Source organism: Vombatus ursinus, unplaced genomic scaffold (assembly GCF_900497805.2).
Source record: "Vombatus ursinus unplaced genomic scaffold, bare-nosed wombat genome assembly UNPS02014847.1, whole genome shotgun sequence".
Lineage (NCBI taxonomy): Eukaryota > Metazoa > Chordata > Mammalia > Diprotodontia > Vombatidae > Vombatus > Vombatus ursinus.
The window spans coordinates 22,996,565-23,010,875 of NW_020954625.1; the positions used below are offsets into that span (position 1 = coordinate 22,996,565).

A 14,311-nucleotide genomic window follows, 5' to 3' on the forward strand; every position below is an offset into this window, starting at 1 on the left:
AAGTACTGCTGCTGCTGCTTCTACTACTACTACTGCTATAAGTACTGTCGCTGCTACTACTACTATTACTACTAGTATAAGTACTGCTGCTACTACTACTGCTACTACTACTACTGCTGCTGCTGCTACTACTACTATTACTACTACTATAAGTACTGCTGCTGCTACTATTACTATCAGTACTACTGCTGCTACTACTACTATCAGTACTACTGCTGTTACTGCTACTACTACTGCTACTGCTACTACTACTATCAGTAGTCAGGACCTGTGGACTGAGTTCAAGGAGCTAGACAGGCAGCCTTCCCAGGCTCTGGAGGGCAAAGTTGTCCTTTCACATCTGGGAGTTTCCTTTCTTTTGTTCTATTATAAGAATTACTCAACAGAGCTAGACCGATGTTATGGCCTGCTGATTTTTTTTTTCTTTTACCATCTCTCATATGGATTTTGTGCAGAGAATGCCAAGATTATACTCACCCTTGAAATGAAAAGTGCCTCCAGCCAGGTGACGCCCGGCTTCCCTTTGTGAACAAGAGATGAAAAATGTTTACCCAAGTCTGGTGTGGATACTTCTTGCCCAGATGGGGAGGCGGCCCCCCACACCAGGCGCTTCTCCACCACTACATTGGGACCAACGTAGCTGATGGCGTGGGCAGAAATCCCCAGAGTGGGGTTGGTGGGGGGGGGGGGGGGTTCTGTCTGTGGAGCCACCACTGGCACACCGTCAGAATGGTTTGACCAGCATCCATCACTGACCAGTAAATTAGCCAGCACGTGGCTTCTCCACCAGTACTTCAATGTGCAAGGCCACGCTAAAACAGCTGATTACTGTGCTTCTGAGAGAACTAAGACTGACTAAAAAAAAAAAATGTGTACTCAAAGCTAATTAGTGCTACATGAAGAGATTTTGTATTAGACAGGAAGGTGGAGATACAGGTGATGGGGTACTGAGTGAAGGGAGTGGGGATGTGCAGCCGGGAGAGGGAGACAAGATGGCGGCCAAGCGTGTGAAGGGCTGTCGTTGGAAGAGACAGGAGTCCTCTTCTGTTTGTCCCCAGCTTGGACCGAGGCGGGGCTGGGAGGACAACTGAGGCGGATTTAGGCTGCGTAACAGGTGAGTCACTCTAACACAGAACAGGCTGCCTTGGAGAGGGAGGAAATAGATTTCCCTTCCACGGAGCTCTTCAGACAGAGGCAGGGTGACCGGCCAGCCGACTGACCACTCGTCAGACACACTCTCCAGGAGTTTCAGGCTGGACGCCTAAGTTACTAACATCCCTTCCAGTTTGGAAATCCACTGATTCTATGACCTGGTCCATTTCCCTCATCTTAAAGACATGGAAATGAGGAACAGAGATGTGGAGTGATTTGTCTGAGATCACACAGGTGGCCTGGATTTTAACCCAGGTCAACTCATTCCAAATCAACTCCATAAGCCTGCTGCATTCCCCCAACCCAAGACAGTGGGTGAGAGAGGAGAGGAGAGGAAAAGGAGAGGGAGCGTGCGAGTGTGTGTGTGTGTGTGTGTGTGTGCGCGCGCGCGCATATGTGTGCATGAGTGTGTGTGAGTGAGTGTGTGCGTGTGTGTGTGTGTGCGTGTGTGTGTGTGTGTGTGTGTGTGCGCGTGCATTAAATCAATCAGGAAGGGAATATTTACAGAGCCCTGTGCGAGGTGCTGGGGGACATAACAGAGAAGAAGGCTGGCACAGTCAGAAAGGACCTTCCACTCCGGTAAGGAGATCAGATCAGCACACATGACACAAACGAAGAGTAATCCAATGGGCGATCCCATGGGAGATGTGCAAAGAGCCCTGCTGTGCATTGCCACCACAACCATTACTGGAATCGACAGTGATTCGCATTATTAAGCCAGGCAAATTTGGGGGAGGGGAGAGGAGGCACCACTGACTGAGGAGAGAAAACGAAAACCACTCAGCATCCTTTGACTAATCTTAATATAAAAAAATAGATTCAACACTGGGACATTTTTCTCCCACCTCTTATTCTGAAAAGCAGGCAAATGTGAAAGCATCCCAAATGAGTCAGTTGAGGAACCCGAGCCGAGAGCTCCAGGTTGCCGGCTCTCATCTGGCCGGCCACCGACCTCCGCCCTCCCACCTTCGGCCCCTCTCCCCGGCTGGCTTGGAGCCCGAGTCCTCATTCAGGACGGAAGGAGTGGGGGCAGCCACGGGGACGGGCAAAGAGAGGGAAGAAACGACCACAACGCCAGTGACCCGACTCCCTGTCGGCGTCCCTGGGGAGCCATCAGCGAGCGGCCTCCACTTCCTCGTTGGTGATGAGGATAACGACAGACCAATGACCCTTGCTCTGAACCCGGTGAAGGCCTTCCTCCAGCATCTCTCCTGCAGAAAATGGCTGGAGCACGGAGGGGTCAATGACTTCAGATGACAGCTTTGAGACCAAAGGCACCTCTGGGGCCGGCCATCCGGGCCAACGCCCTCATCATGCCAACAAGGAAACTGAGGACCAGAGAAGGGAAGGGACTTGTCCAAGGTCACACAGCTAGTAAATATCAACAACAGCACCAGTTTTTGTTGGGGCAGAGAGGTGGCACAGTGCCTGGAGTTGGGAAGACTCCTCTTCCTGAGTTCAAATGCAGCCTCAGACACGTATGAGCAGTGTGACCCTGGGCAAGTCACTGCACCCTGTTTGCCTCAGTTTCCTCATCTGTCAAATGAGCTCGAGAAGGAAATGGCCAGCCGCTCCAGCGTCTCTGCCAAGAACAGCCCAAGTGGGGTCACAGAGAATTGGCCACAACTGAAACGACTGAACAAAACACCCAAAACTGAGGCCCAGAGAGCCAGAGGTGCAGCGACGTGCCCAAATCCAAATCCAGAGCCCTTTCCGCTCTGGCTGAGGACGGAACCTTGGTCGAGGGAGCTGCACAGGGATGATTTGTCTATTACGGGTTAAACTGCCTAACTCCCACCTCTGAGATCTTGTGATGCCCCCAGCTTACAGGGCTGGCCTAAGTGCCAGGGGCTAGATTCGAACCCAGGCCTCTCCATTACACCACCCGGCTTCCTCATCTGTCAAACTGGACTGGTGGACTTCTCGAAAGTTTCTGCATTCTGGCCATGACTCTACAGCAGCTGAAACCATCAGGCCTAATGAGGTCCCTGGGTTGTACATGGGTTGAGCCGTAATCACCTGGATGGAGATTTGATAAGGCAAGACTTCTCTTCACTGAAGGATCCACTGGGGTTCAAGCATTCTTACACACACCGTCCTCGGGGATGTCGCCGTGCCCACCAGAGCCTCTGCGACCAGAGGGCACGAAGCCAGGGACCCCGGCGGCTTGCTCGTCAGCTGCTGCGAGCCCTGGTTCCTTCTGAAAACTCGCTCCCAGGGACTTCTCGGTCCACCAGGCAGAGTTCATCGCTTGTTAAATGACCACAGGAATTACACACTGTTAAAAACAGCCCCACCACATGCTTCCGCAAAGCACAGCTTCCTTGTGACATTTCTGTGAAACACCTGAGCATGTGTAAGCTATAGTGACAAAGGTCAAAATCCGCTTCAAGAGCATCGGAATTGTTGATTTAATGATTACCCCGACAGAACCAGGCAACGTCTGCACCGGACGGAGAGAAGGTAGCAGACACACATGGACACGTGTGGAAAGTGAAACTTTTCGCAAATAACACGTGACCTGATTGTTTACAAAATATAGGACGCTCCCCCCGACAGTTCTGTCCGACAGTTATGTCCTCTAAAACCGTTGCAGAGTGTGTAGCTGAACCCGGTCTCTTAATAGCTGTGCTGCCAGAAAGTCTAGGCAGCAGTCAGGAGGCGCCACCGTGACCAGAGCACCGGGCCTGGAGTCAGGAAGACGTGAGTTCAAATCCTACCTCTGACCCTGAACAAGTCATTTCACTTCTGTCTGCCTCAATTTCCTCATCTATAAAAAGAAGATAATAATAGCACTTGCCTCCCAAATGAGATTATTTGTTAAGTCCTTTGCAAATCTTAAACGTAAATGTTGGCTATCCTTATCGCTGTTGTTGTTAAGAGTGGGGAATCAGTCCTTGGTTCCCATCAGAGCACAGCTCAGATGCCCCCATCCTACCTGAGCCCTTCCTGATTCCATACCCCAGCCCCCACCCCCTCTGTGCATTTATCTGTACCTGTACTTGCCTTAGGCCCTGCTCCACCCCATGGGGAAGAATGCAAGCTCCAGGAGGGCAGGGATTCCTTCTCCACTAGCAGTAGGCTAGGCACTTAGTGTCTGCTGAACTGACCTGACCTGGCAGATGCCACCAAGTCGGACAGGTTTCATGCACAAGCACCCAGGCAGACTCCAGATTTCTCACACAAGGACCAGCTACATTCCAGGAGGCTCATCACTAAGCTGGCTACTGGGCGATGAGGGCTTCTGGCCAGAGCAACCTTTGGACACCAGCTAAGGTAACATCTACATTGGGGCCTGGCATGCTTTAAGTGCTAGGGGGAGGGGGAGGGGGAGGGGGAGGCGGGAAGAGAAGAGGAAGGAGAGGAGTGGGGAGAGGGAGAGGGAGGGAGGGAGGGAGAGAGAGAAAGAGAGAGAGAGAGAGAGAGCACGCGCGCACAAGGGAATATCGGAAATAATGGAACTCAAGTGCTTGATAAACTGAGCAATGTCAATTATTAAGGAAAAAATGCCCAATCTGATTAAAATTTCTGGGAAAACTGGAAACAATTCTGGCAGAAATTAGGCTCAGACCAACACCTTTCACCACAGGCCACAACACATTCTAAATAAATACATGACTTTAATATTAAAGCTCAAACCACAAAAAAAATTAAAAGAGGAAAAGATCGAGTACCTTTCACACGGGTGGGAGGGGGTATATTCGTAACCAAACAAGGGAGAGAGGCAATCACCCCAGATAAAATAGGTAACTGATTACATGAAACTGAAAAGCTTCTGCACAAACAAAACTAATGCACGCCTAGGATAAAAAAGGGGAAACATCTTTTTTGTATTAAACTTCTCTGATAATGGCTTGTGAGAATCCAATGAGATTATCTTTGGAAAGCTTCAAAGCTTTGTGGAGCATTTAGCGCAGTGCAGGGCACTTAATAAATGCTTGTTTTCTGCCTTTCCTGGTGTCCAACAGGGCAAAGCCATTCCCCATTAGAAAACTAGTCAAAGGATATTAACAAATTCTTCCCAAAAGAATCACAAATTATTAATAGTCACATGAAAAAATGCTCACAATCACTAATAATAAGAAAAATGCAAATCAAAACAACCCTGAGGTTTCACCTTACACCCTAGAAATTGGCAAAAATAATAAAATGGGAACAGTTTATATAGTAGGGGGCTGTGGAAAGATAGGTACACTGGTGCATTGTTGGTAGAGCTATGAATCATTTCAGTCATCTGGGGAAATAATTTGGAATTATTTTACAAAACATTTTACTTAAATCATCTCACCTGATCCTCATAACGATCCTAAAAGTTAGATATTATTATTATCACCATTTTATAGATGAGGAAACTGAGGCAGGCAGAGATTAAGTGGCCTGCAAAGCCACACAGCCTGTAAGCATCTGAGTTCAAATTTAAATTCAGGTCTTCCTGATTCTAAGTTTAAGTAATCTATCCACAGTACCAAGTAGCCCATTATGCAAATAAAGTGATTAAAATACAGACACCCTTTGACCCAGAGGTTCCACTACTCAACATATCCTAATGAGGACCCTGGGAAGAAGAAAGTTCGAATACACATATAGCAGCACTTTTTGTGAGAGCAAAGAATTGTTAACTAAACAGATGCCCCTCGACTGGGGAATGGCTGGACAAATTGTGGTCCATGAATGTGATGGAATATTACTGAGTTGTAAGAAGCGGTAAATGAAGAGTGCAGAGAAGGCTGGAAAGATTTACACCAACTGATGCAGAGTGAAGTAAGCAAAGCCAAGAAAATAGTACATACAAATGACTACAATGTACAGACTCACAAAAGAAAATCCAAAGGGAATGCTGCAAAATTACAAAGAACAAGCAAAGGGGAGGAGATATTCCCTCCCCCACCCCAAGCTGGAAAGTCCATGAATGTTGTACATTGCCCTTGTTTTCAGGTGAATATGATGTACTTATCAGTTTCACTGATTTCTATTATCTTCATTTTCTTTTTTTTTCTTTAAAAATATTATTTTTTATATGGGGTGGCTACCTAGAACAGGAACGGGATACTGGGGAAAATTTTGGTGGTATTAAAAAAACTCACAAGATACCTATAAAATTTTATTTAAAAAAACAAAAAAAAGACCTAGCATCACTTTATCAGAAAGCAGTTCCCTGAGAGTCTAAAACATAGCAGAGGCCAATATTTCTTCATTTGACCACTCATTCATTCATTCAAGGCATGAAGTATGTATTCAATATTTATCTTTAATTTAGTATGTGCCAAGCCCTCCGGAATACAAAGACAAAACCTGGCCAAGTCCCTGCCCTATTTGTTACAAAGGCTTTGTTTTTCTTTTTCTTTTCTTCTAACGAACAGGGAAAGATACAAATAGGGTAGCAATGTTTTGTTTTTTTGTTTTTTTTTAAGGACATTTAGGGATCTTTATAAAAGATGCCCAGAAAAGAACAGAGAGAGACAGCAAGAGAGAAGCATCGACAAGCAGGACAGTTTTGAAAACTACCAGGTGAACCTCTCGTATACTTCAAAAGAAAAGTGAGATGTACATAAATCTACATTTCATGTACAATCCTTCTGCTGTTTAACTTTGCATATGGAAATGACTGTTTTCTTTGGTGGAAGTTTGGAATTTGTAAAAAGATAATAATTGAGGGGGCAGGAGGGGGCCTTATTTTTCATATTTTCATTTTATTTATATTATATAGTTTTATTGCCACTGACCTCGTGGCAGTTTCAATCTTACCTGAGGGGCGCAGGATAAACATGTCCACAGATAAGAATAATACCAGTTGTGGACAGATGGAAGCGGAGGAGAGATTCATTACAGACAGAGCAGACACCTAAGCTTCTCCGGGTAAATCCGGTTTTTCCATCAGTAGCCCGGCCTTAGAAATACAAGATGCTTGCTTCAACACACTGGCTTGAACATGTCTGTTGCAGGCCAGCGTTGGGGGCAGGCTCGATTACCACACAGGCATCTGTTTTCATCACTTCCTGCCCCAAAAAACAGCAATTCTAACCTTGAGGGGCGTGGCCAGGGGTGGAGACAGACAGGGAGAGGACCACCCTCTTCTCTGACTTCTAATCAGTTTCACACCATCTAAACCAGGGATGGGGAACCTGCCCACCCCTCCAGGCCACATGTGGTCCTTGGGGGCAGCCCCAGGTTTTACAGAACAAATCCTTTTCTTAAGAGGATTTGTTCTGTTAAGTTTGGATTTGGTCAAAGGGCCCCACTTGAGGACCTAGAGGGTCCCTGATCTAAACAATTCCAAAGGTTCTTCTTGGCCACTGACTCAGCTCTCATCCTGGATCTTAAAAGGGCCAAAAGGCCAAACTCAAGATCTCCGCTGTTATAAACATAAATCAAGTCACTATCTAGCCCTGAAGGAGTATGAAAACAGGGTCTATTCAAAACTAATCCAAGCTCAGGGGCAGCTAGGTGGCACAATGGACAGAGCTCTGGCCTTGGAGTCAGGAGGACCTGAGTTCAAATGCGGCCTCAGGCACTTGACACTTACTTGCTGTGTGACCCTTCACACAGTGGGCAAATCACTTAATCCCGATAGCCTCACCAAAAAGCAAAAAACAAACAAACAAAAAAAATCTAATCCAAGCACAAAGTCCTCAGAATAGGACAATAACAGCAAGGATAGAGAGGAGATAGGTGTTCTCGGAACATACAAAAATAGGTTTAAAATGTACAAAAACACTTGGTCTCACAGAACTGAAAAACGTGGAATTAACAGCCCCTCCAGGAGCAATACCCCCCCCATGGGCAAACCTCGCAAATCTGTTTACACACTGGTGCTGGCAGGATCAGGATAACGGCACCGTTCCCAGAAATTCCAAAAAAGTTAAATAACCTTTGTTCCTTGAACTGACTGATAAGTGCAGAGCATGCACTGACCTGGTGAAAACTCTGCATCTATGAGGCCAGAACTCTGCACCACAAGGCTGTCATCCTCTATAAACTAACGGTCAACAAGCTCCCATTCTACGAAATACAAACCCCAAATCACTCCACCAGGACTTGACCGTCAGCACAGAGAGGCCTGTTGTCCGCAACCACCTGGGTCTGTGACATGGATCTACAGAAATCTAAGAACAAAAAATTGCAAAACCCGCCATCATACCGAATACACATAATCTCTGAAGATTCAGAGAAAGAAAGACGTTTAAAATATAGAGAATGAGTAGAAGAAATGAAAACCACGTGGGTGTACGAGACTGTTGCCCCTGGATATGCTAAGTGTTTTACAAATATTACCTCACTGGATCTCCACAAGGACCCTGGGAAGTGGGTGGAGTCATTATCCTCATTTTACAGATGAGAAAACTGAGGCAGACAGAGGTTAACTGACTTGCTAAGCTAGTGAGTGTCTGAGGCCGGATTTGGACACAGGACCTCTATCCACTGTGTCACCTAGTTATATAATAACAACGTCATCGACACACACCTGGTGCCTACAATCACCCAGACAGAACACTGACCTGTAAAAATTTAAGAATGACGCTTTTAATAAATGTCGCCAAAGCAAATCCTCAGAATCTCCAAAGTACGTGGGACAAAAAGCTTCTGAAATATAGAGAGCAGCAGACTTTACTATGCCTCATGTTACAGAAGGGCTGGGATCTGGTCATTAAAGGAAGCTTTAATTTAAAGCGTCTTTTTAGAAAAGGTTCCTCCGGCTCTCCCAGGAGTCCAACGTAGTGTCCCAAAGCAATTTTGGATTTAGTCTTCTATCTTTAAGGGACTCTCTAGGCCTGACCCCTAAAATCCTTTAATACTTACAAATCAAACTTTCTGGATAAGAGTTACTGAGAGGCTATAGACGGAAGATATTATTTTCCATGATTTGGAATTTTAAAAATCACAGTTATCTATCCACATAAACCATACTGGATTAATGAAAATGAATGAAAAAAGCATTTTATCCAGTACTTACTCCATACTAAACACTGTAGAAAATCATAACATGATAAAATGGGGTACAGTTTTTCTATCTAACTTTATATCTTTTCTAGTCAATGTCTACACCGTCCCTAAGAAGTGTGGATATTCATATTCATCTACATTTTACAGATGGGAACTAAAAAAATTATCATGTTCCTATTACACTGTCATTCCCTGAGATGACGAATGGATGACAAATGGGACCTGAGCTTCTGTCTCCCGGCCAGGATTTAAACACTGGGTGATGTTATCTCACAGTGAATTTGAAAACACATTTTTCAGAAGCCAGGAATAACCCAGCAGGCAGTAGGAGCCAGAGACACAGCTGGGGTGTGGAGGAGAGAACCCTGGACTTGGCATCCAGATGACACGGGCTCGACTCGCGAACTGACGGGTCGTCGCATTTCCCCTCCCCGAGGTTCAGTTACTTGGTCCAAGGACTAGACCCAAAGAGCTCTCTGGGCCTCTGAGCTCTGCCCTGCTTCAGCCTCATTGGCCCCCTACGACCTCCAGGAAAAAACCCTACTCCTCCGTTGGATATTATACACCTTCACAACTGTACAAATAAAATGGCCCACGGGTCCACACCATCTGACCTTGGAGACGTCACTGCTGGGCAAATATTCCAAGCAGGTCATTGATAAAAAGAAAGGCTCTATATACATCAAAATATTTCCAGCAGCACTTTTTGTGGGAGTGAAGAATGGAAAACAAAATAGCTGGCCGGGGAATGGGGAATGGCTAAACAAACTGAGATAACAAAGGTAATGGAGTATTACTGGGGCAGCTGGGTGGCACAGTGGATAGAGCCAGGAGGACCTGAATTCAAATCCAGCCTCAGACACTTAGGAGCAGTGTGACCCTGGGCAAGTCACTGCACCCTGTCTGCCTCAGTTTCTTCATCGGTAAAATGAGCTGGAGAAGGAAATGGCCAACAGTTTAGCCAAGAAAATCCCAAAATGGGGCCAGAATGAGTCAGACACAACTGAAACAACAAAGGAATGAAGGGTGTCATGAATACAGAGAAGCCTGGGAAGAGTTATGTGAACTGATAAGAGAATGAAGTAAGCAGTCCGTGCCAAGTCAGTGATACATAATGAAGGCCAGCCACCAGAAAACAACAGAGAACGAATGCTGAAAAATTACAGCCCCAAAGAAGACCCCCGCAAAGCCGTCATCCCCACACTCCCTCTGAGAGGCACAGTCACGAACTCAAATCTTCCTCATCTTCAGATTTTTAAAAATGTACTGGCCCACTTGGAGCCAATATTTTTCCACTTATTCCTCCTTTTCTTAATTTTTTAAAAAAATTCTATAAAATGTCTCTCTGAGGGAAGAAGGGGAAGGGAATATGGGGGAAATGTTAGTGATCCCTTAACAAAAAATATTAACAAAAATGTGTTTAAATAAAAAAGAAAAAATGGTGAACTCGGAGCTCTGATACTGAACGAAAATGACCTGTCCAAGTGTTTAATCTGAGGCTGTGCCGTCGCATCTCCACACAAGCTGTAGTTTGTTGCTACCGCGGGCAAGGCCTCCCCGCTTCTGCACTAACATCTATAAATGTACTTATTCAGTGCCACACCAATCAAACTGCCAAAAAATTATTTTATAGAATTAGAAAAAATAATGAGATTCATTTGGAAGAACACCGATCAAAGAGAGCGCAGCTGTCCGCAGCATCAGACACTCGAACTCGCCCCTCAGACCCTTGACTAGACAGCCAAGTCCCCGGCAGAAAAATAATTCCTGTTCTTTCCCTCTTCTGGTCCAGACCTATCTAGGATTTCATCGGGGAGGGGGCCGCACTCCACCACTACACGTCAGCCTCTCCTCTGGGCCTCAGAGAGCTGGTCTTGCGGTCACTGGGCGGTTAGCGAAATGACCTGCTCAGGGCACCTCAGGGTCAGAGGTCACACGTGACCCCAGGCCTTCCTCGCTCCAAGGCAAGACGTTGTGCTGTCTCTCCATTCACTGTCTTTTCTACCCACCTTAAAAGAAAATCTGTCCAAAGTTTCAGAGGCTGTTTTCCTTAAAAACAAAGAAAAATGTGAACGGTAAATGGAAGTAATTATGGCGACAGAAAACAATAATAGCTAAAATTTACATAGCACCTACTATGCACTAAGCGCTTTATAAGTATTATCTCATTTGATCCTCACAACAACCCCAGGAAGGAGGGGCTATTACATCCCCCCACTTTACAGTTGAGAAAACTGAGGCAGACAGAATAACTCGCCCAGGGCCACACACCTAGGAAGTGCCTTGGGCCGGATCTGAATCAGGTCTTCCTATGGCCAGGCCAGGCCAGACAGAGGGCTCTCCCACTGCACCCCCTGGCCGCAGAAGGCTCCAGGCACCTACACCGCAGCAGATGAGCCTTAGAGGGCTGCCTGAGACTCCATTAGCTGGGAAGGGTCAGGTGAGCCTGGCCCCAGGCTGCCCGGCCTGGAGTGCTCTCCTCTGAGCCCCCCCCCAGCTTTCCTGACCTTTCCCCATTTGCCCTCCCCAAGCCCTTCATGCTCTTCCCACTGAGATCCCCTCTCCTCTACAAAGTACAAATCGTGTATGTGAACGCTGTTCGCTTGCCCTCTCCTCCGTTAGAATGGGAGCTCCTGGAGGGCAGCGCCCAAGCTTCAGCCTTTCTTTGTAACCCCAGGGCTTAGCCCAGGGCCTGGCACATAGTAGGCACTTAGTAAATGGGTGCTGATGGACTGAAAAGCAAACAACTTGTCAATTTCCTTCTGGAAGTTTACCTGATGCCCACATGGGGGCTTCCAGGACACAGTACAAGGGGTCTCTATCACGCCCTCATTCCAGACACTACGGCTTAAGGAATACATCAGCAAGCATTTTAAAGCACCTACTGTGTGCTGGGTCCTGAGGAAACTAAGAAAAAATTGCAACAGTCCCTCCCCCTCAAGGAGCTTACAAGGAAGGCTATATCAATCTGTATCTATAGGTATATACACACACACACGCACATATATATATGTACACACATACTTGAAAATAAATAAATAAGATTCTGTTAGCTTTGGGTGGCTCTCAGGTCACACCACCAATTTATTAACTATTGTCTAGATACACCCTCTTAACAAGTATTTGTGCATTTTATTTCTCACTTTAGAAAAATTTGACCAAAAAAATCCAATCTTCCCTGGTGAGTAGTTGATGAGCCCTCTTCAAACTTGAATGGAGAGACAGATGGATGGACGGATGGATGGATGGATGGGCAGATGAATAAGTGGATGGCTAGATGGATGGGTGAATGGCTAGATGGATAGATAGATGAATGTATCTGTGCCGGGCTTTCTGCCTAAGTGCTGGGATATAAAAAAATAAGGAAGCCAGTTACCTGCCTTTAAGAATCTTACACTCTCATGGCAGAACATAGGGAAACAGCATGGTGGAGAGATGGCCAGGAAGTGTCGTGGAGGCCTGGGGTGAGGGGGGAGATGGAGAAAGAGGAGGCCCAGGAGCAGGACCCTGCATTCTCATGAACTGCGCTATCACAGAGATGCTTCAGGTTCAGGCCCAATTCCAGAATAGGCTCCTCTTATCTCTACACCAGCGCAGCTAAGTTTGGAGAAGGTGGGTGCAAGGGAGTGGGGGGCGAGTTTGGGGCTGGAAAGGAAAAAAAAACTAAGAAAATCACCCCCTCAGCTCTAGAAAGAGCACCATCTAGATTGGTAGAGGGAGTAACCCACAGGAAGAAAAATCACACATCTTAGAAATCAGCATAGACTGGATGAAGATGAGGCCCTGGGTTCCGACACAGTCCGTGAAGAAAAAATGACACAATAGGAAAATAGAGCTGAATTCTAATCTTCAGAAAAATGTTTTTGCTGTCCTCGCTGAGCAGAAACAACTCATGTCATTTATCTGGCTGGTAACAAAACGTCTAAGTCCTTTTTTATGCCACAGGCCTAGAGGCCACTTAAGCCATTTCCAAATTTGGGATTGAACAGCTTTACTGGAAGGGAAGGGGGAGTTGGGCGGAGGGGATAAATTTTAAGATACTTACCACAGAATACTGTGTTATAATGACAGACTTTCTCGAATTAAAGCATAAGGCCTGCAAATAATTCTGCTTCTTCAGGGAAGTCAGCAGAGAAACAGGATTTGTGTCTAAGGGCTTAAATGACAGCTCTAGTCTTTAAAAGGGGCTGGAGGTAATTTGGTGCTTGTCCCAGAATTCCTGCCCCCTGAAGAGTTCTGAGGCTGGAATATGAGAATCATTTCTCAGCCGTAAAAAAACATCCGGGCCTGGGAAGAATGGAAGTCATGCTGGGTCCTGGAACTAAAGCCTGAAGGCATCATGGTGGGCAGGCAAGATAGGAGGGGACTGCAATCTCCCAACAGGCTGGAACGAAGTGACAAGGAGATCAGGGCCGTGTTGAAGGCTGGGCCAGAAGCCAAGAGGCTGGGGAGAGCGAGGAGGAAAGAGGGCTGTACTGAAGGGTCAAACGCTGGCTCTGTCACTCAACTACTGAATCTCTCCTTCCTCTTCCGTAAAATGAGGCCACAGGACTAAGACGGCCTCTCTAAGGCCCCTTCCAGCTCTGCGACGATGATCTTTCCAGGTCTGCGGTCTAGGGTTGGAGCTGGGACATGGGTCAGAAGGAGAGCCGGCCAGCACCAAATGCAGGCAGATTCGGAGCTGGCTGCCGGCAGGCCAATGAAGTCCAGGGGAGTTACCATCCCCTGAATGGGATGCCATGAGGGCATCCCAGCTCTGCTTTGGGGAACAAGGAGATTAAGCCGTCTGCTGTCATACGCCCCCCAAGTCTTCTCTTCTAGGAGCCCCCCAAAAAAAACTGTGACTTTAATCAACGCTCAGAAGACCTTGCCACCACGATTCTTGTCTCCCTTCTGGGGGTGAATGATAACAGGTGAATTTCCTTCTACAAATGAACACAACGTCCAGGTGGGGTCTGCCCAGGACAGCCCACAACAACCAAGGAATCACCTCCCTCAGTGCGAAGCGGAGGTGCTTACCCCTTTTGGTGGCATGGACCCCTACGGCAGTCTGGTGAAGCCTACAGACCCTTTCTCTGAACAATGCCTTAAAATGCAAATACTTTTCGAAACTCAAGCCATCCTATAATAGCTATTATTACCGCATTTGCTGACTATATTTCTGCTACATATAATTTTATGAATTCACCGTCTCCTCTATTGGAATCATTTCACTCTC

The 14,311-nt window shown here is 46.5% G+C and overlaps 1 protein-coding gene and 1 long non-coding RNA gene across 5 annotated transcripts in view; one reads left to right on the forward strand and one right to left on the reverse strand.

Annotated features, from left to right (window-relative positions):
• Window positions 1-14,311, reverse strand: part of SGMS1 (sphingomyelin synthase 1) — a 95,275-nt gene that overhangs the window by 36,024 nt on the left and 44,940 nt on the right. The window lies entirely within an intron of this gene.
• On the forward strand, window positions 3,753-6,669 carry LOC114026834. The gene is made up of 3 exons (XR_003567173.1): window positions 3,753-3,855; window positions 4,164-4,428; window positions 6,564-6,669. It is a non-coding gene; the product is annotated as an uncharacterized LOC114026834 (long non-coding RNA).